At 40.7% G+C, this 26533-nt stretch overlaps 1 protein-coding gene across 1 annotated transcript in view; it reads left to right on the forward strand.

Moving 5' to 3' along the window:
- The first annotated feature begins 2448 nt into the window (after positions 1–2448).
- The window catches only part of COL21A1 (collagen type XXI alpha 1 chain), a 116654-nt gene continuing 92569 nt past the window's right edge, over positions 2449–26533 (forward strand). The window contains exon 1 of the mRNA XM_082755653.1: positions 2449–2478. The gene's annotated coding sequence lies outside the window, so the exon portion shown is untranslated. The remainder of the gene's footprint in view (positions 2479–26533) is intronic.

The following is a 26533-nucleotide window of genomic DNA, read 5'->3' on the forward strand; positions in this document are numbered from 1 at the left end:
GGAGATACACAGACATGTGAGAATAGGTTTTTAAATGTAGTTGTCTTAATTTCAGTGAGTAAAACTTGAATCTTAAATGTATTTAGGTATTATGGGTTTAGTATAACTCTTGAGAATTTCCACAAGGAAAGTTTTCTGTTGACATAGACTTGGCTACTGTAACTTGTTTGTAGAATAACCAGAAACTTAATTTGAAACCACAGAATCCTGACACAAGGAAAGACATGGAGAACTTTCACAGTGTGGGAGGAGGATGACACAATTTCTGATTGCCTGAAGCAAGATGGGAAATGTAGCAGGGACCTCAAAATGACTAATTTCTGCATAGTTCATGCTTAGATTTCAGACTGGATTTTCATTTCATTTCTATTTCATATGATCCCATTGGGCACCATATCTTTTTTATGCTTTACATGACAATGTTATTCTTTTCCCTCTTAAATATCAAATATTATTGACAAATAATCAGCCAAAACTCACCATTTTCATAATTTAACAGTAGGAGAGTCTTAATGGGTGAAAAAACATTGTAATGGCACAACAGTGATCTACTGGGGTCTATGTTCACATCCACTTTTGTGCATAACTTACATTTGTATCTCACTGTTTTAAGTTAAAAACAAAATCATTAGTGAAATCTGGGTTATCACTGCTGGATTTAAGTCATATGGTGGCTAATTGCAGTTGGGACCACTGCTATAATTTTTCAGGCTTCATTGTAGATTCTCTTAAAGGCCATGTTTATGCATGTAGTGCTATAATGTTTCGAAATAAATTCCCAGGAAACATATTTGTTAAACAGAACACCAAAAAAATTGCAAATGATTCACATTTAAGGGTTCACAGTATATTAGTCTTGAAGGCAGGGTGGAAAATGTTAATGATATCAGTAGAGATGGTCTCTTACTACAAACAACAGCCCAGAGGTGCAACATATTGAAAAATATTTATTTGGTTAGATTTAAGCCCTCTTAGAGATTGCATTTGCTGTTATGTCTGCCGTCAGTGGTATAGTTAAAAGTTACCCTTTTTTTTTTTTTTTAACATTTTTGGCAAAAATAGGTATTGTCTACTCTATGATAGTTCACATGCAGAATTCCTTCAACATCTATCTTCTATGGGCTCTTCTTTTCAATACAAAAAAAACATGTACACAAAAGACGTGTGTGTGTTTATGTAAATATACACACGCACATAACTGAATGAGTTCATTGACAGCAATCAAACTGCATGATCACAAATTGAGATATACACCGCTTCACTGCTGAGCATATCAGTTTTCTGAATGTGTGGTCAGAGTAAGAATAAGAAACAAGGAGCTGCTGCCAAAGATGTACCTCTCAGGTGCCTAAATAGTGCATTTCTGGAATAAGATTTAGAACGAAACCCATCTTTTGCTTCTTTGTTGTGTCTGGATAGCCAGACAACAACTGTGTTGATTTTTATTTGTTATTTTTATTTTTTTTTAGTTTATTTTCTATTTGCAGTTAATTGCAAGGTGATAACTCTTTCTACCAAATGTGGGATGCTTTTGTGGACTGTGTCTCTGTGTATGAGTGTGTATAACACGGACACTTAGTGCCTTGTTCATCCACAAAAAAATGCTGCTGTTCAGTGATCCTCAAAACAGGCTACATCTCAGAGCACACCTGAGATGTGTTTGAACCTAGATTTGTCTCCTGGCTGAACTGTGCGAACACAAACTTGTACACAAGCATGGGTTTTAGGCAAGCCTGAAAGATCTGGGGGAAGAGCATAAATTGGGGCACAGGTGGTGCCATCTGCACATCAGGAAGCACGTCTTTACTGTGCAGGTGACTGAGCAGTGCCACAGGCAGCCCAGAGGGGCTGTGGAGTCTCCTCCTTCGAGGAGATCTTCAAAAGCCACCTGGACATGGTCCCTGGCAGCCTGCCCAGGTGGCCCTGCTTGGGCAGGGGTTGGACCTGACGGGCTCCAGCGGTCCCTAACCACCTCGGCCATTCTGTGGTTCTGTGTGTTGGGCAGGAGGCCAAGGGGGAAGGAGGCGTTTGGGTAACAAACACCAATAGTTTTGCATGAACAGCAAAAAGGCTTCTCATCTGAGCTCTGGCAGTACCACAGGCTGAGGAAAGGGCAGCGTGGCGATCACAGGCGGTCTGTGGGACAGCGGCGCTGCAGAGACCTGAAGCGCTGCGTGCCCCTGGCCACCCAGCCCACCCCCCAACTTGCTGACACGGCAGGTGCGCCATCACCGGGCTGCCTCAAGCAACCGGAGCGCCCCGGTGGCACGGAGCAGCTCCGCGGCTGCTCTCCGGGCCGTGCCGGGCCCCGCAGCCCCCGGGGCGGGCGGGCAGGAGGCGGGCAGGGGCGGTGCAGCGGGCGGGGCGGCCCGGGCCGGCTGCAGCGGCGGCGCGGGGCTGGGGCTGGGGCTGGGGCTGGTGCTGCCGCCGAGCTGGCGTGGGGCAGAGCCGCGCCGCAGCGAGCCGAGCCCGCCGCAGGTGGGGCAGCGCCGCCGGCACCGGCCGGCTGGGGCCGGGGGGGAAGCCGAAGGGATCCCCTTATGGCAGGCAGGGGCGAGCCCGCAGCCCCCGCGGGGCTGCCTCGGCTCGGGGGTCGCGGTGGAGTTGGGGGGAGACAGGGGGGGATGGGGATGGGGATGGGGATGGGAATAGGGATGAGGATGGGATGGGATGGGATGCGAGGCAGCTGCCCCCGCTGCAGTGCGGGCTGGTGGGAGGCAGCGGAGCCGTGGGGCTGAGATAATGAAGTGTCGTGCCTTCTTTTTGACAGGGAGCTGCGAGCGGAATGTGTCGCTGGTGTGGTGTTTGTGGGCTTGCTCGCAGGGTGATTTCAGTGCTTGTGGGCAGGTTGTGCTGGCTTGATACCCTCGCTCATCTAGCTGGGACAAGATGAAATCATTTATGTTACCTTATATCGTTCTGTGTCATACAGAAATCTGCCTTATCCTGATACAGGGGTGAGATGGATCGCTGGCTTTACATATATGTATTTAAGCTCCTTTGATAGTTTGTGGCATTGGAGTTCAGGCATTACAATAACGAGCAGGGTAGAGGTGTTCATAATAACTGCAATTATATTTGTTTCCATACCTAGAAAGAGAAATCTGCTCCGTGGGCCACTTCCGATTACTCCTGTACAGTTGTGTAATGCTTAGATGTACATGGTACTTACAGTGCTGAAAGGATCTGGTCTCTGATTCAAGGATGTCACAGGCTGGAAAACTAGTCACTGGTTGATTCTGAAAGTCTTCCAACTTCCAGGCACCTGAGAAAACATTGCAGGTTTATTAGACTTGCTTAATAAACTTACCTAAAAGTTTTCCGCAAACCTTACTGATTGTGGGGATGCTTATTTTATGTCTCTCAAATAGGTAGTACTGATCTAAAGAATGGGAACAAGGTATGCATTTGAAGAATTGTGAAAATTGTGCTAAGTATGTTCTTCAAGAAATGTAGTTTTCAACCAGGAAGACTGATAGGATACAGTATATTACAGATACATGCAAAACATGATGTCTGAGCATGAGGTGACAGAGACTGGCAGAGCGGAGTTTCTGCAGAAGGATTGAGGAGTTGCTGCTGATCAGAAACTGAACAGCAGTCAGTAAGAAACCTACAAATTGTATAGGCGTTTATATTTAAACAAAAATCAAGACAAGCATCGTTCTGGGATGCTTAACTGGAGTGTTGTAGACATATGATGTCATCTTATGGTAGTTACAGCTTCAGTGTCTGGTGTCTGCACGGTATGTGATTTTGGACACCACAGCTCCAGCAGGCAGTTTAGTCAGGAGATCTAGAAAACAACCTATGAGAAAATAGCAAAAGAACTGGATTTTTATAGTCACTCTCTCAAAGACTGATGAGAGATGTGATAAAAATCTTCGGGTGTGTAATTGGTTACTGCAGAGTGGAGAGAAATAAACTGCTCTTCACACGTAATGAAGTTGTGACAAGAACCAGCATGCTAAATGGTAGCAAGAGAGATTAGGTAAATGGCAGGGAAAGTCCTCTCTAATTGCACAGGTGATTGAGCATTGGATTGTCCTGGTAGGGTGTGGAATCTTTGTCACTGGAGGTTTTTAAGATCTCATCTAATAAACATTTACTAGAAAGGATGAATGCAAGGGTGACCATGGCAAAGGTTGAGTGACACACATGACCTCTACAGGAGCCTTACAGGCTCCTGGGGTGGCAGAGGCTACCAGAGGGCCAGCCCGTGAACTCACACTTCTGGTGACAATCATGCATTTCTAAGAGGCAGCTTAATATGGTAAACACTGCTCAGTAATCCGCTTATTGTATTTCACCCACATGCCTAACTATTATACTAGGTTTTGTGATCCTTTTTCCTTCAGCTCAAACCACATTTCCAGCTGAGGTCTAAGAACAGTGGTGAATGATCTGCTAAAGAACATCTTGGTTTGGCACCATCAACCAGTAAATTGGCTTATTGGTAAATGTTTAGGAAATTTGAGCTCAATTCCAGAGTATAGTTCTGTAAACTGTATTGCATTGCTCCCTTCAGGTCCTTGGTAACACAAGCATGTTTCTGGCAAGTCTACACGGCAAAACTGAAGTACTTTGGTTCAATTTATCTCAATCTGAAATTGCTTGCATTATAATTCAGTTCTTAAACGTACTTGAAAAGTGTAGTTTGTCCTACTGAATCCAACAAGATTTTTTGCCCAGTCCAATTAATTTAGCCCCACTAATTATGGAAATAGCTAGCTGAAAAGGGATTTCTCTGTGCTTTTCTTGCCTTACCTCCTTTACCTTGAGGTTTCTGCTATTTTGCTCAAGGGTTTTTGTTTGTTTGTTTGTTTGTTTGTTTGTTTGTTTTACTGTGTTGTTGTTATCAGCTTACATATTAGTTTTGGTTAAAATTCTGCTGCATTCTTTGCTTCTACTGGTGGCCTGTGAAATTAGCTTCACGGGCCAAAAAAAGGATAACATTTTATTTTCTTGAAAGAGAATGAGAGCAGACAAGGCCTAATCCGTCTTTCTAGGCTATTCATTACTTTATGCATCTGTGTTTTGCCCTTGCTGCTTTAGAGAAGCATTGAATAAAACTAATCTGCCCAGTGCCTCTTTATAACACAGGACTTTTTATGCTCTTAGTCATCTGTATTTTCAAGATGTATGTTTTATCTTCTTTGAGCTGGCATGACCAGAGTTGAACCGGTAATCCCGTAGAAGAGCCACTATTTATGCAGGGTTTTCTACTGTTTCCTGTTTTGCTGTTCCCTTTGCTTTCCATCATATCCGCACTGAGGGAGCAGCCAGTGACACTGGGTAGAATTAGTTCAAAATGCTGGAAGAGATCAAAATATGGCTTATAAGATACATTGTCTTGCTTTTAGCTTTCCCAATTCCAGTTTGCTATTGTGTGCGTTGTCTGAGTTTCTCTGAATCACACCTTTTGTCAGGGCTGGGAGCAGCAGGGACTCCCTGGGGCTATCAGGGCAGTGGCAGGGCCAGCCCCATCCCAGGCAGCTGGGGGCACCTGGGAAGCCCCAGGCACCTCGCTGGGGATGGGGACAGCCCAAGGTATTTGGATCTTTCTGGGGGCCTGGACCATCAGGGCCTGTGGCCAGGTAGGGCCAGGCTGTGGGGAGCTGGAGCCCAGCCTTGCTGAGGCAGAGGCTGACAGCCCCAGACATGGGGCCCTAGGCTATGGGAAGGGGCCGGTAAAGTCCTGTGAAGGCCCTGATGTGTTTCAAAGCTTCACTGATCCAAGTTTTATGTTGGAAACATATGAAATTTACCCATTAGCACACTATCTGAAGTTGTGGTCTTTAGGGAGCCTACAGAGACTGGAAGGCAATGTTGCCATCCATCCCAGGGTGAGAGTAACAAGGAGAATGCTAGAGAGTTTATCTCCCCACATTACACAAACCCTCTACAAGTGTTTCATATGGTCTAGACCTGGGGTTAAGCACGTCCCTTGCTTGCTCATGTTGTAGTGTGTGGGATGTTACGCTCCCCGTGCATCCCCTGCCAGAGAGGATCCAGTGCAGCTCTTCAAGCATCAGTGGTGGCCATGCTTTGTGGCTGGTGAGTGGCCAGCTCTACTGGTGCAATTTAGGGACAAGCAGAAAATTGAGGAGATTATTGGATTGTTACCATGTGTACTGCCTTGTTAAAAAAAAAATAATCAAGGCTTGGCATTTCTTTTCTGCCCATGCGTGGGAAAATAGGGTGAGCCTTGCTCCACGTTGCTTCATGTAGAACTGGACTGTGGAAAAAAGCAGTATATGGTAGGAGAAAACTTAACCAGTATGGGCACACAAAATGACTTGAGAGGCTTTTTTTCCTCTCTCTAGTTTCTGTGGTAGTAGGGTACTGTGAGATTTATAAAACCAACTTAGTTCTAAGTTGCCCTTGATCTGCACAGACATTGTTGTAAAGCAGTGCTGATTGATTTAGCTTTCCAGGGGAGATGTCAGGCATGCTAGTGGTGATTAAAGGAGATAGAAACCAGGGAGATGAGCAGTGTTGATCACACTGAATAATATTATGAATGGAAATAGGAGTACAAAGTAAATATATGTCAACGTTTTTGGAATTTTATGTGATTTATTTCGTTTCAAAGTTGGATTGAATAATTGGTCTTTTTATCAGCGTGTTTTACGCTGTAATAAAACAGGGTTTAAATAGTGAGAAGTTAATAGTTGCTCTAAGTAAAACACACAGGCACTGGAATGAGGTACGTTCTCTCTAACAAAGAACATGCAAAAATTGCAGGGAAGTTTGTTTGAACTTGGTGTGGTGAAGAATAAAACTACCTTTCATGCCAGCAAGAGATTTACATTTTTCCTTGAATTCTCTTTCAGTTCAAAGTAAGCCTTTAAAGAGTGCTGCATTAGCACATAGGAAATCTAAATTTCCTCCTTGTATGTTAGTACTTTAAGGCCTCTTCATAATTCAGACTTTTATATTCCAAGATTTTTCTCTCTCCCATGATTAGTTCCAGTAGCTTGGTCTGAAGCTTTGGTTAGAGGCATGAGACACTGCACTAATAACAAAGAGAAGCTGGAAGCTTCATAGCAATATAAACAGAAATAGTGATGTGGCAAAATGAGTGGGTTCTGGAGATTGTGAGGGAAGAGGAGGAGGGGCTGGAAAGAATTGCCACTCTTTGGGGCAGGAGGGGTTGAGAAGAGGCTGGAAGAACCACCTGGCTTTGGGTGTGGGACTGGAGAGCAGGAGTGTTCTGGGTTCTGACAAAGGGACAGAGATTTGAGAAGGGTTTGGGATGTTTTTAGGAAGGGTTTGTAGGAGCATTGTGACAGCAGGAGCTCTTGTTCCCTTATGCTTTTCATCCAGACTAGTCTTTCTCATTGACTTCATAGAATCATAGAATGGCTCAGGTTGGAAGGAACGTCTTTAAAAGACGTTTAGATGTAGAGCTTAGGGATATGGTTTAGTGGGGACTGTTAGCGTTAGGTCAGAGGTTGGACTCAATGATCTTGAGGTCTCTTCCAACCTAGACAATTCTGTGATTCTGTGATTAAAGATCATCTAGTTCCAACCCCACTGCCATAGGCAGGGATGCCACCCACTAGATCAGGTTGGTCAAGGCCTTGGCCAACCTGGTCTTGAACACCTCCAGGGATGGGGCATCCACAGCTTCTCTGGGCAACCTGTGCCAGTGCCTCACCACCCTCTGAGTGAAGAATTTCCTTCTAATATCTAACCTAAATCTCCCCTCTTTTTGTTTAAAACCATTTCCCTTTGTCCTGTCATTGTCAGATTGAGCAAAAAGTTGCTCTCCATCTTTTTTATAAGCCCCTTTAAGTACTGGAAAGCTGCAGAAAGGTCACTCCAGAGCCTTCTCTTCAGGCTGAACAGCCCCAGCTCTCTCAGCCTTTCTTCACAGGAGAGGTGCTCCAGCCCTCTGATCATCTTTGCGGTCCTCCTCTTGACCTGCTCCAACAGCCCCACACCCTTGTGCCAGGAGCCCCAGACCTGGACGCAGCACTCCAGGTGGGACCTCACAAGGGCAGAGCAGAGGGGGACAATCACCTCTCTTGACCTGCTGGCCAATCCTCTTTTGATGCAGCCCAGGATGCAGTTGAACTTCTGGGCACACATTGCTGGCTCATGTCAAGCTTTTAATGTCAAGTCTTTTAATGCCAAGTCTTCTCCACTGTCCAATGGTGTGGGTACCTCTCAGTGCCTTTGCAGCCATACATTTTTTTTCCTGAAGCTAACAGTTTTCCTTTCTCTCTTCACTGGCCCCTGCAATTCTTTTCCCCCTCCCAGACTTTGGGAAGATGTTTAAGGTCTTAGCACCACTTGTTCTGCCTGTTGGGATGGCAACGAAAGGAGGTAGGATATGGGGACTGTGCAGAGATGATGCACTTCAGTGACTTTGAAGAGCAAGGCTTGCTTCTCTTGTGATCCTGCTTAACATGAGAGAGATATATGGGAGAGGTGTAGGGTAGTTCCTGCTGATGCTTCATGTGTTACCATCCTTAGCAGTGGTGGCAGAAGTACTTAGGGACTGTGTGACTGTGTGATCATCGTCAGTGATGTGGGATGTATCTCTGCCATCCCCATCTTCTTCAGTATAGGTAAATTCTACCAGTTGTACTGTTCTAGTTGCTAATATATGTGCAGGTTTATGTATGGCTATGAAATGCCCTGAACAAAAAAGTGAATGTTGGGTTTTTGTATGTTTTAATTTGAAAGTTAAGATTTTCTAGGATAGCTCTGAATGTGTCTGTCTGAACATGGAACGTGATGGCTGTAAAATGCTGCACATCTGCTGGTGTGACAGAACTTGGGGGATTTTTTAAAAGATTTTATCTTTGAAACATGCTAGAAATGCGTATGTACCCAAGCTGCCTTTGAAGGGAAGAAATTGAGTTGCTGGTATGAAGAGTGTTCCAACTTCTGCGGTTAAAGCGTACATTAACACTGATATTTGGTTAGCTCAGAACATTTTTGTATAGTTTAAAGAGCGTTTAAAATAACCAAAGCTCTGTCTTTTTTTTTTTTTTTTTTTTTTTTTTGGTGTTTATTCCAATTTATCAAATTTACAATATTGAGTTGCGTTATTCAATGTCTTTATTACTTTCCCCTTTCTTTTGTGTAAATCTTTAGAGCCATGTTGATGATAAAACATGTTTTAACTTGCCTGAAATGATTTATATCCTACATCAACAGAAAATTGGAAAAAAAAAAACAAGCTCTAGATTGAGAGTAAGCCAACATTTTTTAAAGCATGCCAGCTTGTATTTTCCAAATTATTTTATAACAATCTGTACTTTCTTCATTAAGCAGAGTTAACGATTTCCAAAAGTTTTATTTTTAGCCAAAGCTGTTGCAGCATTTTTATTTTGTATTTGCTGAGCCCACTTAAGGTGATTTGAAACCATGTAAGAGAAGGGTGCTGTAGTTGCTGCAATAATGAATTATCCATGGGTTCATTCTTTCACGAAGACTTACCAGCTACCTATTATCAAGAATACCTTGTGCTTCTGTTCATCTCAGTAGGTAGCTGCAGTTCCCATCACCTTTGAATATTGCTTCCCTAATTCCACAACAGCCCGTGGTATGTTTTTTGGAGAGGTCAAGATAACACTACATAGTTGTAAAAACATGATTTATTAAAATACCAGATTATTGATTTCAGTGTAAAATGTTGTGGCATAACCCTTGCTTTGCTCAGGTGTGCAAAATTGTGTGAACTTTGGTGAAACTCACAGAATGCCAGGATCTACTACACGATCCTGCAGTGAGCCTTCTAGACCATCAGTGTAAAGAGTACATTTGAAGGCAGATGTACAAAGTGGTACTTTAATTCCTTTTGTGATACCAGACACTGAAAATGTTCAAATATAGGTGCAATTAGAAAAGAACCTGCTGCCTTTAGTGTCTGCAAGTGTAATAATTTCTTTTTCTTAGTCTTTTAACCACCTGGGATGTCCTGTGTGGCTCTGGCCCAGATAGACTCCATTAAACAGTGATCTAAGCACAGCTGTCAAAAGTGAACATCTCTTCCTTTAGTTGCGGCTCCCTTTGACCAGTTCAGCATGTTCCTACCTCTTGCACTTGGAATCTGACCCTGTTTTTCTACTGTTTCCCTTCTTTGCGTTGCAAGTAAAGAAGATGGAATCAGATTCCCAGTTAAAAAAAAAAAAAAAGGCAGAGGAGGAAATAGTAAGTGTAGCTACAGTGTAATATGTGGAGAAGAGGAGGAATGCACATCTGTGCAATAACTTACAGGGTGGGTGAATTTTGTAAAACATGGCTTGAAGTTGGAAGAAATGAGTGTGGACCATTGTTGGATTGTTAGGGTCATGGATTCATTCCTTTCTCAGCTGTGGGAAGTGTTTCAAAACAAAAAAGCACTCTGTGGGGAGTGGCTCTCTGAGAGTTGAATTTATGTCCAAGGCAAAAACCCTTGGGAAAGTTATATAATACTGCACTTCCATTTAATCCAGGCATTGGTTACTTATGGGAGACAGACACAGGAGTCTCCAGTTCTTAAAATCTTAGCCTTGATAGCACATGATTGCAAGATAAAGCAGATCACTCTTGAAGTTGAAGTGCGTGTCAGCACATTGGGAGAAGTTCCTTACTTACTGAAGAATGTTTCTACAGAGTTTCCACATTTTGTTTAAAAGGCCTCCCATTCAGAGGGAGCAGACCTAGGCAGGCAAAAGTGAGAGGAGTTTTGAGATAAACCATAGCTGTCAACTCATGAAGCAAAACAATGTGGAAAAGTGCAGCCAAGAAAATGGAGCTATGTAAAGAGTGGATCCTCCTTATTTTATAGCAATTGAAAACAAAAGAACCACTAGGTGGAAATACGAGAATTAAAAGGTGTTACATAGTGGCGAATTATGTTTCTTTACTGAAAGGAAACTAAAAGTTTCACCTACTGAAATGGAGTCCTTTTTGTACTTCAGGAACATCCAGAGAAAAGTGAGGATCAAATGGCAACCCTAAGGAAACCAGCCAAATAAATAAAATGACATTTTAAATAGCTCTGGCTGGAAGTTGACAGTAAAACAATGGGGAAATAATGGCAACAAGAGACTTGGAGGAGATTCCTCCTATCCCTGAGAAGTAAAATTGAGAATCCTCCACATTCTATGTAGACTTACACAAATCATGACAAATCGTTGTTGATATAATATATCAAAATGCTGGCAATCTATTAAGCTGAAAAATAAACTGAAATACAATAGAAGATAAAGCAATAAAGGAGTTTTTTGTTTTGTTTTGTTTTGTTTTTGTTTTTTACTACTGTGAAAAAGAATGAGGGGTGGGGAAGGGGAGGAAGACTTGATGAATAGGAATAGCATTGATTTTTTTTTTTTAAGGTCCTAGACAATAGAGTTTTATGTTTCTTATTCCCCGATGAATTTGAAACGAGGAGGAAGGAATGTAATTGTATGCCCCTGTGATTAAGTCCATTTGCTGTGCAAAGAGGCCCACATGGCCGTGGTGTGCTCATGACTCAGCTGAAATGAACATGGACAAATTTTGCCAAAAAGGGGAGGGAAGCTAAGAGGCAGAGGATTTCATTTAGGATCTCAAAAGAGAGGACAGCTGCACCTAATTTTTCAGAAGCGCATAGTTGTCTTTGAGGAAATCAAACAGTACAAAGAAAATAGCTTAATTTTGAGTTCCTAAAGAGTAAAAGCATTCAATTTTTCTCTTTTCTGGCCTGGGTTTAAATAGAGTATTTACTATCAAAGGAGGTATTGCCAGCAAAGGAGAACTTTAATTTTGTGAATGCACAGGTACTTTATGCTAAGTAATCACTACTGTTACTGAGTAGTTTGTGCTTTTATGCTACCTGGCAATAGCAAGAAAAAGACATCTGACAAAACCGTCCTGGGAGCTGTCCAGTCCCGAGCATTTCACTTGCAAACGTCTCTGTACTTTGCAGGAGACATGGTTCTCTCTGCTCCTCAAGAGTGGACCACATGCACTTTTTTTGTTTCCTGTATTTACAGGGTGTCTTTGAAAAGTTGGGCTGCCCTCATAAGCAACTGCATACTATGAAATCTTGCTCAAAATTCAAAGTGATTTGAAAATGTTGTTACATGGTGGTTTCACCCTGGAAACTCCATTGCACTAACAACAAAACAGAACTCAAATGTGGATGATACCATCTTTGTTGGTGAAATGGACAGGGGAACTGAGTGCACCCTCAGTAAGTTTGCGGCTGACATCAAGCTGAGGGCTTATGGATTACAATATAGTTATTATAGCTAAACTCTGTTACTTGTAAAGTAATTGTGAACCATTACACAGCCTGTGCAGAGAATGTAATTGCACATCTTGAAATAAAGTTCAGATGAAATATACATTTTAGTCAAACAGTGGATCAATTTATTAATTAAGTGAGCAGTGTATGATACTCTACATGCTTATTTGGATGTTGATACTATTAATCAGAGATTCCTCAAATCTGATTCTTTTTAGGGAGAAGACATTTTTATGCAAAGTGATTCTGAAGTGATGAAGAAACTTATGAATTAGCTTATAGTGTAGAATATCTGGAATTCACAAACTAATTATGTAACTGTTAAAGTCTTGTGTACCTCTAAATACCATTCCTTTTGCACTGGCAAATATAGCTTCTAAAAATATGCCTAGATGTACTAAGTCAGTATTCTCATAGTATTGAATGTGTCAGTAGTTTTGTATTTTGTAAATGTAGCAGCAAAACTGGGGCGAATAGAACATCAAAGAATACCTCTTGAATTGTGATTGCATCCTTTGTGGAAAGGAGCATTAGCTGGAAGGTAGGCCATGGCATATCATTCTGTAACTAGAAATAGAATAGCCATTATTTAAAATTTCAATTTATAGAATGTAATCATAGAATCATGAAGTGGTTTAGGTTGAAATGGATCTTAAAGATCCCCCCCTCCCACTAAATCAGGTTGCTCAGGGCCCCATCTAGCTGGCCTTGAACATTTCCAGGGATGGGGCATCCACAGCTTCTCTGGGCAACCTGTTTCAGTGCCTTACCACCCTCAGAATAAATGATTTCTTCCTTAATGTAAACCTACTCTCAGTTTAAAACCATTTCTCTTTGTCCTATCACTACATGCCCTGACGAAGAGTCCATCTTCTGCTTCCTTGTAGGCCCCCCTTAGGTGCTGGAAGGCTGCAATGAGGTCTCCCCGGAGCCTTCTCTTCTCCAGGGTGAACCCCAGCTCTCAGCTTGTCTTCATAGCAGAGGTGCTCCAGCCCTTTGATTATCTTCATGTTCCTCCTCTGGGCTTGTTCCAATACATCCACGTACTTATTGTGCTGAGGGCCCCAAAGTTGAATGCAGCACTTCAAATGGGGTCTCACAAGAACAGAGTAGAGGGGAAGAATCACCTCCCTCACCCTGCTGGCCACACTTGTTTTGATGCACTCCAGGACTGAGGTGGTTTCCTGGGCTGCAAGCGCACATTGCCGGCTCATGTCGAGTTTCTCATCAACCAGAACCCCTGGGTTCTTCTCCTCAGGGCTTCTCTCAATCTCTTCTCCCCCCAGCCTGTGTTTGTGCTTGGGATTGCCCCGGCCCAGATGCAGGACCTTGCACTTGGCCTTGTTGAACCTCATGAGGTTTGCACAGACCCACCTCTCCAGCCTGTCCAGGTCCCTCTGGATGGCATCCCTTCCTTCCAGCGTGTGGAACGCACCACACAGCTTGGTGTCATTGGCAAACTTGCAGAGGGTGCACTCAATTTCACTGTCTATGTTACTGACAAAGATGTTAAGCAGGGTTGGTCCCAATACTGACCCCCGATGAATTTGTGCACTTATTTTGATGACTTCCTCAATTGTTTCATTTAGAAGTCCTGTTGTACAGGCAGTGCTGTTTATTTAGGTAGGTAATCCCATTGAATCCATTGGAATAGTTTATGTCTGAATACAACAAATTACAGTTCAGGTGCTGATTTTATGAGATCGTCATTAATTTATTCTGGATTCTTTTTGAGTGGGAACAGCAGTCTGTGTATAATGACTGTATTGGTCTAAACCAGTAGGTGATAGTTTTGCAGCTTGTGGGTAAGTGCCTTATTTATTTTATATTTTTAAAATATTTAAACATAGAATTTATACTATAACATAATTTACTGTATAAAAATGCATTGAACTTTACTGAAAACGAGTTTGTCCACCTTTCCCTTAGTATTAATTTCTGTACAAAACTTTCTATAAGTTTTGATGCAGATGGGGTAATACTACTAGTAGCTTCTTGTAATAAGTGAAGCATTGATGAGTGAACCATCAAAATCTGTACAGAATTAAAACAAGTCATGTGCTTTGGGTGAATGAGCTTGAGCTTCTTAAAACAAGTCTTAAGGGTGGGTGGACAGTGAGGGCCATAGTGGTGGATTTGAAATTGAATGAATGTTTGCCAAGTCACAGTGTTAAAAACTTGATTTTTCAGGTGTTAGTGGGACATGTTAGAACCTAGAAATAATTGTAAGAATGAACCTGAGGAGGTTTATTCCATGAAATGAGTATTTCTGGGAATGCACCTTCAGCAAGCAGCACTTGAGTTAAATTTTGCTTCTCTGTTTCAAAGCACAGAACTAATGCAAACCATCTGCATTTTGCATCACTTGGATGTTCTGGCTTACCTGTGGATTGCCCTCAGGTACAGAAATGAGGCTAAATTATATCATTCCCCAAAGACCTAAGGACTTAGATGTGTAACTTTGACTTTAGGTGCCTAGGTCAAGCATTTAAATGACAGAGAGACTCTTGCTTCTACTCAACCCAAGAGGTAAATGAAGTCATGATGTGTAAGTTTCTGTCAGTAAAAATTCCTGTACACCTACACGTCTGATGGTAGGCATGCCCAGACCATGTAGCAGGGTAGGTACATAACACAAGCCTGTTCCTAGAAAGATTTACAAGGCAGAAATTCCCTGTCTCACCTATGAATTCTGATCCAGCAAGATTTTTTACAACCTGTTTTAGAACAAGTTCCATGAATAGAAAGGTGTTTTTTTTTTTGTTGTTTTTTTTTTTTTTTGTTTTTGTTTTTTTTTAATTCTTTATGCTGTGTAGCTAGAGCATTAAACAGAATAAAGAAGACTTGAAGACCTGTATTTAGTTCTTCCTTAATCTGGAGAAGATTGAACCATTTACCTCAACATTTCTGGTAAATGTTTAAATGGCGAATTTCTGGTCAGAGGTGGCACGGGAGGAGAGAGGTGTGAGGGCTGGTTTAATTATGGGTGGTGTTGCATGTTTCAAGACCTTTTTTTTTGCCAGTACTGTGGAGAGCCATAAATACAGGTGTCAGCATTCTCAGTTTCTAAAGTGTTTCTTGTGGCATAACAGATATGTGCCAACACCAGAGAACTTCAATTCATTTTAGGTGTTAGACCTCTGAAAGCAGGCCACATCACTCAGTAAGCATTTGCATTTACGCTGGTACAAATGGACTGTGTATATATGTGTGGTAGAGATTATGCTTCTTACTAGGCAAAGATGAGAGCTATGTGAAAAGTTAAGGATTCTGTTGAGGATAATGGCAGACATGGGGCGGGGGTGGCTGTATTAGGAACAAACTTGCAAAAGTAAAACACATGAATGCATTGTTCCTACTGCTACAAACAATAGCACGCTTGGTAGCTTCTTCTTTAGAATTTTCCTATTCAAGATACCTCTAGCAGAACTGAATAAATGTCTCTGATACATACTCAGTGATGCTCTGCAGCACTGCTGGACAAGACTTAGCCAGCAAAGGCTGTGCCTGACTCCACACTGCCTTTCACAATCAGAAGATTGCCTTCTGTTAGAGGCTTCAACACCTATTAGTAGTATCCCATTCTTACCAGGACAGTGTTAGAGGACTGTAATGTAGAAACAAAGCTTTAATGTATTTTTAAACTGTCTTTTTAATTCATATTAATTAAACCTACTAAAACTTTCACTATGAAGTGAATGTTATGGATGGGGAACTTGATATAACATGGAATATGTTTTGAAATTCTTTACCTGGATCTGTTTTGATCTGTATTTGTGTATGTTGGCTAAAATAAACTATTTATTGTTTTCTGTTGGGTATAGAACATTCTTTCTTTGCTTCTTTATCATGTTCTGTGTTTAACACTGTGTGTTCATGCTGCTGGATTGCTATAGTTATAACAGTTTATTAATCCAACAATTAAAATCCTAATAGATGTATTCTAATATACTACAGAAATTAATAGAAATCTTGTTCAGCATGGAGAGCAAATCAAAAACATAATTTTGTGTTAATATTTCAGGACATAAATGTAGGCACTGAACTCTGAGTCTGGCTTTTGTTTTCTGCTGTGAAAAGCAGCATTTCCTCTTGTAACTAACTCCTTTATACCAAGTATTTAAATATTAACTGGGGCCAAAAAAACGTAAAACAAAACAAAACAAAACCAAAAACAAAACTACCAAGATAACAACAAAAACCAAAACCATCCTGCTATTGTTACCTCCACCATCTGTAGTGTTCTGGTGATAAATGGCCAAACTGTTTAGAAATGCTTGCAGGAGGCTAAGAATTGGATATAATTAAAATGGATCACTCCCAAAAGGGAGACTGCGGAACACCATGGTCTGAAGAATCTGTGCTAGTAATGCATTTAAGCCATGACTTTCCATTTACTGTAAAAAATAAAAATTGGAACTGACATTTAACAGATGACTATCTCCACAAGTCTTCTTTAAATGAAGTCACTAAGACTGCATGCTCAGTGTTTTTGTCCAGCTGTATAATCCTTAGTTTCCAGTGCCAGAATCAACCTTGGAAACACTTTTTGCTCTGAAACACTCTAAGTGATGCTCAGGAGTTTCTGTTCTTGGACAGCAGTGAGAACACAATATATTAGGATTCTCCTTTATATATGTGTTCAGTATTTTGTGTGTTTTTGTTTTTTTTCCTTACCATTTTTTCTAAGAGCACCAGTATAACATTAAACAAAACAAAAAAAAAAAAAAAAAAAAAAAGAGGGAGCCCTTCTGAACTTGAATGAACTCTGGAATATGTCTGAAAATCCATCTGGCGTATTTAGAAATGTCAAATTTCTGGCATGCATAATAGCATGTTTAATTCCTTTCACTTTTTTTTTTTTGAAAACTATATATTAGAATCTATGAAGATACAAAGCCTGCTCTTTTAATCTGGGAAATGTATTGTATACCTGCTTGTATAACTGCTTATACAAGAAAGCATGATCTGTAATCTCTTCAGTGTCATCAATGTGCAATGTAACCAACTTGTCATAGGTCCTAGCAAGTAGGCTATGTTGTTTTATCCTTTTTTTGGAACCTTCTTTGGTGATGTGGACTCTTCAGAAAATGTTACATGTGTTTTGTATGATTTGAGGTATGTGAATGATTTGGGAAAATTAATCTGCAGTAGAGTGTTTTGAAAAATGTCTAAATCTAGAGTATGAAGAGTGTGCTGTTAGCGCTGCTAAATGCAGTGTTGTGGGAAGGATATATAGTTAACTCATTCACTATAGTAAGACTCTTATCTAATATAGTCTCTCACAAACTGCTTGATTTAGGTCACTATTTAAACTCTAAAAGAATTGACTTTGCAACTGTATTCTAATGGCTTCTATTGTCGACTGCTTTGTATATGAAGTCATCAGAGCTAGTTGCCTAAAGTAGGTGGAAATATGGATGTGGTATTTATTGTAGAATATTGTAGATACTGTATAACACAATACAAGATACTGTAGAAATAGCCTAGAGACCGTTTTCTTTCCTCCTTTCTTTTCTTCTCAGATGAGATTGTTAAAATTTTTTAATAAAAAAAAAATAATTAATTAATTAAAATTTAATATTGTTAAAATAAAGATCGATCACATCAGTTTGTGAATCAGTTAAGTATAAAATTTTATCATCAAAAGAAGCATTTTATCATCAAAAGAAGCAGATCAAAGAAGGTGATTGTCCTCCTCTACTGTGCTCTTGTGGGACCCCACCTGGAGTACCCAGTCTGGGGCCCCCAGCACAAGAAGGACATGGACCTGTTAGAGTGGATCCACAAAAGGTCCACAAGGATGACCAGAGGGCTGGAGCACCACTCCTGTGAAGACAGGCTGAGGGAGTTGGGGTGTTTCAGTCTGGAGAAGAGAAGGCTCAAGAGTGACCTTACTAAAAGCCTAGACTAGAAGCCTCAGGAGTGGCCTTCCTAAAGCGGGCCTACAGGAAACATGGGAAGAGACTCTTTGTCTGGGCGTGTAGTGATAGGACAAAGAGAAATAGTTTTAAACTGAAAGATTTAGATTATTTATACAGAAGAAATTATTTATTCAGAGGGTAGTGAAGCACTGTAACCAATTGTCCAGAGAGGCTGTGGATGCCCCCCGTCCCTGGAATTGCTTTAAGGCCAAGGCTTTGAGCAACCTCGTCTAGTGGGAGGTGTCCCTAGCCACAGCAGGGAATTGGAGCTTGATGATCTTTTGAGTCCTTCCCAATAGAAACCATTCTATGATTCTATATTGGTACTATGAAATGTCATCTTATTTAGCCAGGTTTATTGTGTGATTAGCTGTATGGTATGAACAAAAAATTGTTTGAAGATGGATGTTGTGCTCATTTCTGAGACTGTGTGGCAGAAACTCAGAGTGTTATACTTTTCTGGGAGTACTTATATTTTGTTGTTGAAAGGATCTTGGTAGTACAAATGGGTTAATTTTATGTGATATGAACTGGAGGGGTGAACATTCTTCTGGAAAGCAAAGAGATATCTTCCTAAAAGAATTTGTTAAATTCCTTGTCCCTTGGTACAATCTGTTCCTCTCAGTGTTGCTCAGAAGTACTGTTGAGAGCTCTGGGGGTAAATAAAAGAGTTTCTTTCTATGGTTCTGACAGAGAAAGCCATTAGTTTCTTTATATTCTCCTTCTTTTAATAATTTTACCAAGCTCTTCTCAAAAAAGCACAGGAACTCCTAAAGTATTTCTAGAGAATGCTTTTGAAATAAAAAGTTGTCTACATTGCTCTAGCTAATTGCTAATTTAAATCAAGTTGGCTGATTCAGAAATATGATGCTCCTGTATGAAGTACAACTTTATTATTAAAAAATTCTAAGCTGCATAATGCCAAAGGGAGACAGTGGGTAGAATTGTTTGTGCTGATCTTTTGAACAGAAAAGGTGCAAGTGGAAAGGTATGAAGGAGATAGAATAGGAAATTCTTCAGCTAGTTACTGTATGGGCTATAATATTGTACTAGATAATATCTTTCAGAGTAGCTTGACGTAGGATGCTTAACATATTCAGTTATTGCTCAAAAAAAGAAAAAAGTCCCTGGCTGAAACCTATGCAGATGATGAGTGCTCCTGACTGTTTGGGATCACTGCTGAGTATGGTAGGAAATATCATCTCTGGGTCCTAGATGACTCTGACCCATATGTTGAAGATTGCTTCATAGACAAAGAGTGGGAGGAAGGAATTTGCCTTCTTCCCATGTGCTGCAACCTGGCAAGATGGAACAGGATGCTGCCTTCCACCCCCGCTCCATCCTTGCAGTGCCAGCTTGTGGGGAATTTTCTGCAACAGCCGAGGAAAAATTTTCCAGAGTTTTGGACATTGAGATTTCTGAGAATTTCCAAGTGCATAACAAACCTGTGTGGCCCTGACTGTTGTCATTGTTGTAATGATAAACACCTCTGACATGAGGGTAGGTCTCTTCTCAGTATCCTGGTGATTTGGAAATATGCTCCTATTGTACTATTAAATCCTCATTAGTGAATGTCTGAAGATTAAACAGATGGCCAGTAGCATGAATGGTCTGGAGTGAGAGAAAAGGGAAAGCAGAGTTGTTGGAGGTAAATGGATATATCAGGGTGCAGGGACTTTTTCACAGAGAGAGGTGATATTTGTGGTTCTCATAGATTGGAAGTGGGAAATCACTTCCCAGTATCCCCAAGGTACAACTCATTACAACAAGAGTGTGGAACTATGTATCCAACTAGGAGGTATCACATGAGAAAAATCCCGCACAAAGACATTTGTATTCGTCTTACAAAGAGCGTCTGAGAGAGCTGGGTTCGTTCAGCCTGGAGAAGAGCAGGCTCAGGGGTGACCTTATCGCACTCTATAGGTACCTTAAAGGAGACTGAAGCGAAGTGGGGGTTGGTCTATTCTCCCACGTGCCTGGCAACAGGACGAGGGGGAATGGGATAAAGTTGCGCCAGGGGAGTTTTAGGTTGGATCTTAGGAAGAACTTCTTTACCAAAAGGGTTGTTAGACATTGGAACAGGCTGCCCAGGGAAGTGGTGGAGTTACCATCCCTGGAGGTCTTTAAAAGACGTTTAGATGTAGAGCTTAGGAATACGGTTTAGTGGAGGACTGGTTAGTATTAGGTCAGAGGTTGGACTTGGTGATCTTGGAGGTCTCTTCCAACCTAGACGATTCTGAGTTTCTGTGATTCTGTTATTCTGTGAAATGACTTTAACATACATGAATACAAACACTGACCCTTCAAAAGCAAAAGATGAGTGAAAGGAGGAAGGCCACCACTACTTGTTAAAAAAACATAGGCAATGAAAAGCCACTTTGAAAGTTTAAAGCTGGTGGAAGTCTGCTAAAACTAAAAGGCAACTGCTGCCCATGTTGCCTTTGAGCACATGAATTCCTTCTTGAGCATCTCTGAGAAACTGTAATGGTTCATGAGCCAGCAATATGCCCTTGTAGCCAAGAAAGCCAATGGCATCCTGTGCTGCATTAGGAATAGCATTGCCAGCAGGTGGAGGGAGGTGATCCTCCCCCTATACTCAGCCCTGGTGAGGCCTCACTGGTGTCCAGTTTTGGGCTCCCCTGTACAAGAGAAATGTGGAGCTCCTGGAGCGAGTCCAGTGAAGGACAACTAAAATGATTAAGGGAGTGGAGCATCTCTTACATGAGGAAAGGCTGAGGGAGCTGGGCATGTATAATGGGATTTAACATAAAAAAAAATATTTCATGTTTCAGGAAGGGAAAATAAAGTGTCAGAAGTCTACATGAAACCATTAGAAGGGAACAAGATCTAAGTATAGGCTAGAGTTGCTGTGACTGGTGCTGTGGATTGGAATCACAACCCTCAACCATTCTGTGATTATAATAATAGTTTTTAATTTTTTTTTTTTTTAACATTTCTGATGTGAAACTGGAAGACCTTTTTTAAACGCCTCATGTTCAGGATTATGGCTGCATGTTCTGTGCATGTGGTGGGGGAGGTACAGTGTAGGTGTTGTGGCATGGTGTTCAGTTAATAGCCAAACTTTGTCTTCTGGTTACTGAGCACTCAGATATGAGGGGTGGCAGTGGCTGCTCTTAAAGCCCCATTCTGTCCTCTGGGGCGTCATGGAAACAGGGCTGTCTGGGCTTGCTTTCCTTACCCTGTTTCATTTCTTCCTCTTGTCTGCTCTTCATCTCACTGTTCTCTTACCTTCACAGGCCCTAAAACTGAATAGCTCAGGAAAGCAAATGACTTGGAGAAGAGCAGTGTGCCTTAGAGATGGAGGGTCATGCAGCTTAAGAGCAAGTGCCTGAATGTTGTACTCAAGAGTGAAAAGGAGAGACCTTGGAAAGAGATTGCAGAGACACAGGAACATGGAGGTTGAGCCTGCTGAGATTGTCCAGCCTAGCCCTGCTTAAAGCAGACTTGGTGTAGGCTGATTTGGGCCTTATTCAGTTCAGGTTTGAATGACCCCAAGGATGGAGAGTTTGCCACCTCTTCCAATGTTTCCTTTGCATCCAGTTGGCATTTCATTTGTTCCAGCATGATCCCGTTTCCACTGCTTGGCTCCAGGAAGAGCCTCTCTCCATCTCCACCATGCCTTCCCTTTAGGTAGTTGCAGACTGCACAACGATCTCCCCTTCTCATTCTCTGTCTTCAGACTGGAGAAAGATACCCCAGTTTTATTCCTGTCTCTCATTTAGCCCCTTACAGCCCCACAACAGTATTTACCAGGACTGTACACAACTTCCCCATCCCTGCTTCCATGCCCCAAGACTCCAACGGAGTGCCCCAGAGATCTTGTTTTCCTATCATTTCACTCCTAAAGACTTGCGGCTATGCAGCATTCTCCCCTGCTGCATCTACACTGCCTACATTTGTTCAGCAAAGGACATTTAAATAAGGTCCTTTAAATAATTAGAAACAGGTTGATTAGCAGACAGTGAGGGATACACATGAGCAGTGTATACCTCATAATGCTTCTGAGATGATCCCTAATAATCATTCTTTGTCAGAGGTGTACTCTTTGTAGGTTACTTCAGAGATTATTTTTTGGTTACTCTTCAGTAGATAATTGCCTCAATGTGTGCTGTTGCTACAGTGCTGGGGCAAAATAAACCAGTATGTTTGGGTGTGTGAAGTACAAGACTTGAATGGAAACAGCGAATTACGGGATCTTACCATAGCAAGTATGTTAGAATACTCTGCCCTGTTCAATGTCAACACCTCAAAAATATGATGTCAAAAACAGAGCTCAAAGGAAAATAATAGAAAGGCGGAGCCATTTGGAAAACAAGCATTGCATAAGTATGAATCTTATGAGAGTCAAGTATATGAAGGACAGGACTGAGTGGTGGCTTGGATTGTGTATACACGTAGATAGAAAGAAGCAGGGGGACCTTTTAGTTTTGCTAAGAAAGTCACAAACAGCACTAGCAGATGGGGGTTCAGACAAATTCAGTGTTGAAATATGGTGCAGTTTCTTAGAAGTGTTCAAAATGCGGTGCCATGCCTTAAAATTGAGGGTAGTTCAACAGTAGAAAAGTGGGGAGTGGGGAAAGGGGGGACACACTCTTCAGTCATTAAAACGAAGATTATATATATTTTCTAAAAAGCTCATTTTAATCCAGTTTATTGTAAAGTTTCTACAGCTTTATGCATGTAGGGGTCAAACGAGGTGACAAAAATATCCCGGACGATCCTTTCCATTCCCAAGATCGCACAATGACTTTGAGAAAGAAGATGAACTTTCATTTAGCTGTATGAGTGTTAAAACAGAATTTCTCTACTAAATGTGTGTGTTTTGTGCAACTTAAAACAGCTTCTTGCTCAGGCACCCATTCGGGCTGTTGGGAAACACTTTTTTTTTGTGTTGTCAGAGTGATTTATGACATCTAGGATGAGGTTTGTATGGTTTGTACTGAATGTTTTTTTTTTCATAATGCTATTTACCTACACGAAACAAAGCTGAGAGCAGAGGGGGATACACAAGAATTTCCCGGGAAGGGGCTACCCAGAGTCACTGTTTATATAGGACTGGATGGCACTGGCCTTCCTTCCCCTTACCCTGCACCTTCTCAAAACCTTCTTGGTGTGCATTTTCCATTCATTATTTATCCAACTCCACAGCTTCTGTGTCCTCAGTTGTCTGGTGGACTGAAAGAAAGACGTATGGTAAGGACCAGGAAGGAGTCTTAAACTTTATATAAAGATATGAAGATAATATCTTTATATGAAGATAATCAAAGTATTATCTTCACGTAACAAGCTGTAAAAGTCATCACATTTTAAAGAAAGAGAGCTTAAATACTTCTTGGAGTATCCTTAGTCTTTTTGCAGGTGGAAGGTAGCTAAGCATGAAAATCTTGTGTGTTTTAAGATTTGCCTGGGGTCATAGTGTATTTGGACCTGCAAGAGTTTATTAAAGCACCAAATTTTGGATATACTTGAAAGAATAAATATTTTTGTTACAAAGATGTTTTCCTCTTTGAGCATGAATGTGCTCAAAAAACTGTTTAAAATGTAGAGGGTCTGACTTAGCTCCACTGAAGAAAACTGGAGTTATTTCAAGTTTTTTTGCTAGTTCTAGAATTGCTACTATTTCCATTCCTTCAGCAATCACAGCCTCCTTTGAATAACTTGTCATTATTTTCGGTATGAAAAAGGCTAGGCTAAAACAAATAAACAAAAACCTAGTGTAGTTTAAAAAAAAGAACTAGAAAAGCTAGAATTCTTTTTTGTCTGTTTAGCTCATATGATTCTTCTTGCTTTGATGTTTGTGAGTTTACATATTATTGGCAAAATATTAAGATATAATAAAATGTTTTAAAGGCCAATCTACTTTATGATACCTTTCTGTGTAGTCTAAAGGCTGTTGTACTAAGTTCAGTGGAATGAAAAGTCCCGAAAAGAAAAAGATGTTAACGAGGGGGATTTCACTTAATAAAACAAAAAAAAAAACAGGTTCTGAAGCTTGAGACTTTAGCCAGCTTTTCTCTAGGCTATGGACTGTTACTAATAAAAAAATAATAAAAAAAAAAAAACAACAAAAAACAGCAATTTGTTTTACCTTTAATGGAATGCTGCCAGAAATGAGGGAAAAGAGGGAAGACTGTGAAAGAATCGGAAAGGGCTAAGATTTCAAATCAAGTTTTGAAACCTACAGCTAAAGCAGAGTTCTGTGTTGTCATTTTTACCCCTCCAACATTTGACTGTACTTTACATGACACAGAACGGTGTTAACTAGAAGATGACAAATAACTGTAATGGGTTGGATCTGTTGTGCTTGATGTTGGAATCCAAGCCTTCTTGAGGGAATAACAAAACAAATGAATAGGACAAGGAAAAGACAGGATGACAGAAAATGTAACTCCTGCTTGGATGCTCTTACTTGAAAGAGACAGAGAGAGTTCATAGACTTAATCTTTTTCTTGCATAGCAGACTTGTTTTAAATCATCTGTTGTGTATTTCCTACTGTTGCTTTCTTGATTTCACTGAAAATGTTACAGTCATCACATTGCAAATAATGGGTCTTAACTAAGCCAACCCTAAGCTCTCTTTATAGAAAGTAGAGAACAAAACCAAAAAGATGGAGAAAAAAAAAAGTATGGGGAAAAGGAAAGAGTGAGGCAGAAATGTTTCTCTGACATATCAAGACCCAGCTGAATTTGGCAGCAATGGCAATGTTTCTGAATCCTTTGCTTGCTTGCTTTATGCAGACTTTGAGAACGTGGCAGTAGTGGATGAAAAGTTCTGTGTATCTCTAGTCCACTGGGTATAATCCTAATTAGTGTTTAAATTGCATTAGAAGTTCTTACTTGTATTGGTTCAGTTTTTATGTTACCATTATGTCTCTTTCTATCAACGTTTGTTAGAGATTGTTGTACCTTTCTGTCAGACTTGAGCCAATTTATCTAGTGGTTTCATTACCAAGCTATTTATAATTTTGAGTTATTGCCCTGTGTATCCCAATGACTATTTCCCTTCCTTTATCAACACTTGTTGTTGGCCCAATTAAGTTCTGCATTCCTCAGTGCAGACAGAGTTGTCTCCCAGGCTATTGCTCCAGGATTAAATTGTCACTTGGATTATTTTATTTATTTTTTTTTAAACATGCACATACTTATGTACACTTAAAATCAGAAATTTTGGATTTCCAGTAGGAGTAAGTTTAACCATTTCTTACACAGTCTTATTATCATATCCGACTTTAGTTTCAACTGTACGGTTTGAGTGTCAGATTTTATCCTATTGATTAGCTGTTTTGTTTCCTTTGGATCTGTCCAGGGAGGGAAAATTCTGTGGAATCTCAAGTTGCTTGATAAAGAGAGAGAAAACAGCACAGGCTTTCACAGGCAGGATGACATCATGATTTCCAGGGAGACCTCAAATTCATTTGTTGCAGCCAGGATGCTGAGCTGCCAGTGGTGGTTGCTTACATAAGTTGCCCATCCTATATTGTTTTCAATCAGTTGTGTATCAATCCAGCAGCTCAAGTGCTGTGGTGAAACTTCTTTTTTCTTTAACCCATAATAACTAATTGCTGTAACATGGCACAGCGTCATCTTGGAGTGGGAGCAGATCCAGCAAAGTGCAAAATGCCAGAAAAAAATTGGATTTAAAAATGAAACCCTTCTGTGATTTCTGATGTTGGAACATGAATACAAACTGGAGGAGACTGTGTGATTGCTGTGCTTTGCTGAAGCACATGAAAAAGAACAGTCAGCCCATCCTACTTAAGAGGACGGTTTAGCTTTCAGAAATACTTGTTTTTGCTTGGATTAAAATATGTATCAATAACATACCTTTGTCTTTGATGTACAGCATTAGTCTATAATGAAATTGGTTGGATCACCTCTTATCTTGTAGTGTACAGCTGTGGTACTAAAACCCAACTCAATGAGAAATAATTTTTTTGTTCCTGAAGAGCCTGTTGTTATAAAGCATACTTTCCAAAATCTGCCCCCGCCCCAAATATGATCATTTCTTTAATCCTCTCTGCTCTTCATAATTATCTCTTCATAACACTCTATGCAGCATTATATTATCAAAGCTATAAATACGGAGTATAAACTTACCATGGAGTGTTAACTTGTATGAGTTTCTTTTGTGTACGTTCAATATTCCTAATAGTGAAAATTGTAACTATCTTGCAGAATATTTTAATTTAAACTACTGGTTCATCATTCTATTTATTTTGGTTTTCTTTTCTTACCTATCCCTGGAATGTCTTTTTGATTGAAGACTTAAAAGGTTTGTTTTGTCAGTAGTCTGTGTTATGCTCTTAATGAGAAATTTAAGTTGGCATAGGTGAATGAAACATCAAACATAAATGTG

Source organism: Aythya marila, assembly GCF_965140915.1.
Source record: "Aythya marila genome assembly, chromosome: 3".
Taxonomy (NCBI): domain Eukaryota; kingdom Metazoa; phylum Chordata; class Aves; order Anseriformes; family Anatidae; genus Aythya; species Aythya marila.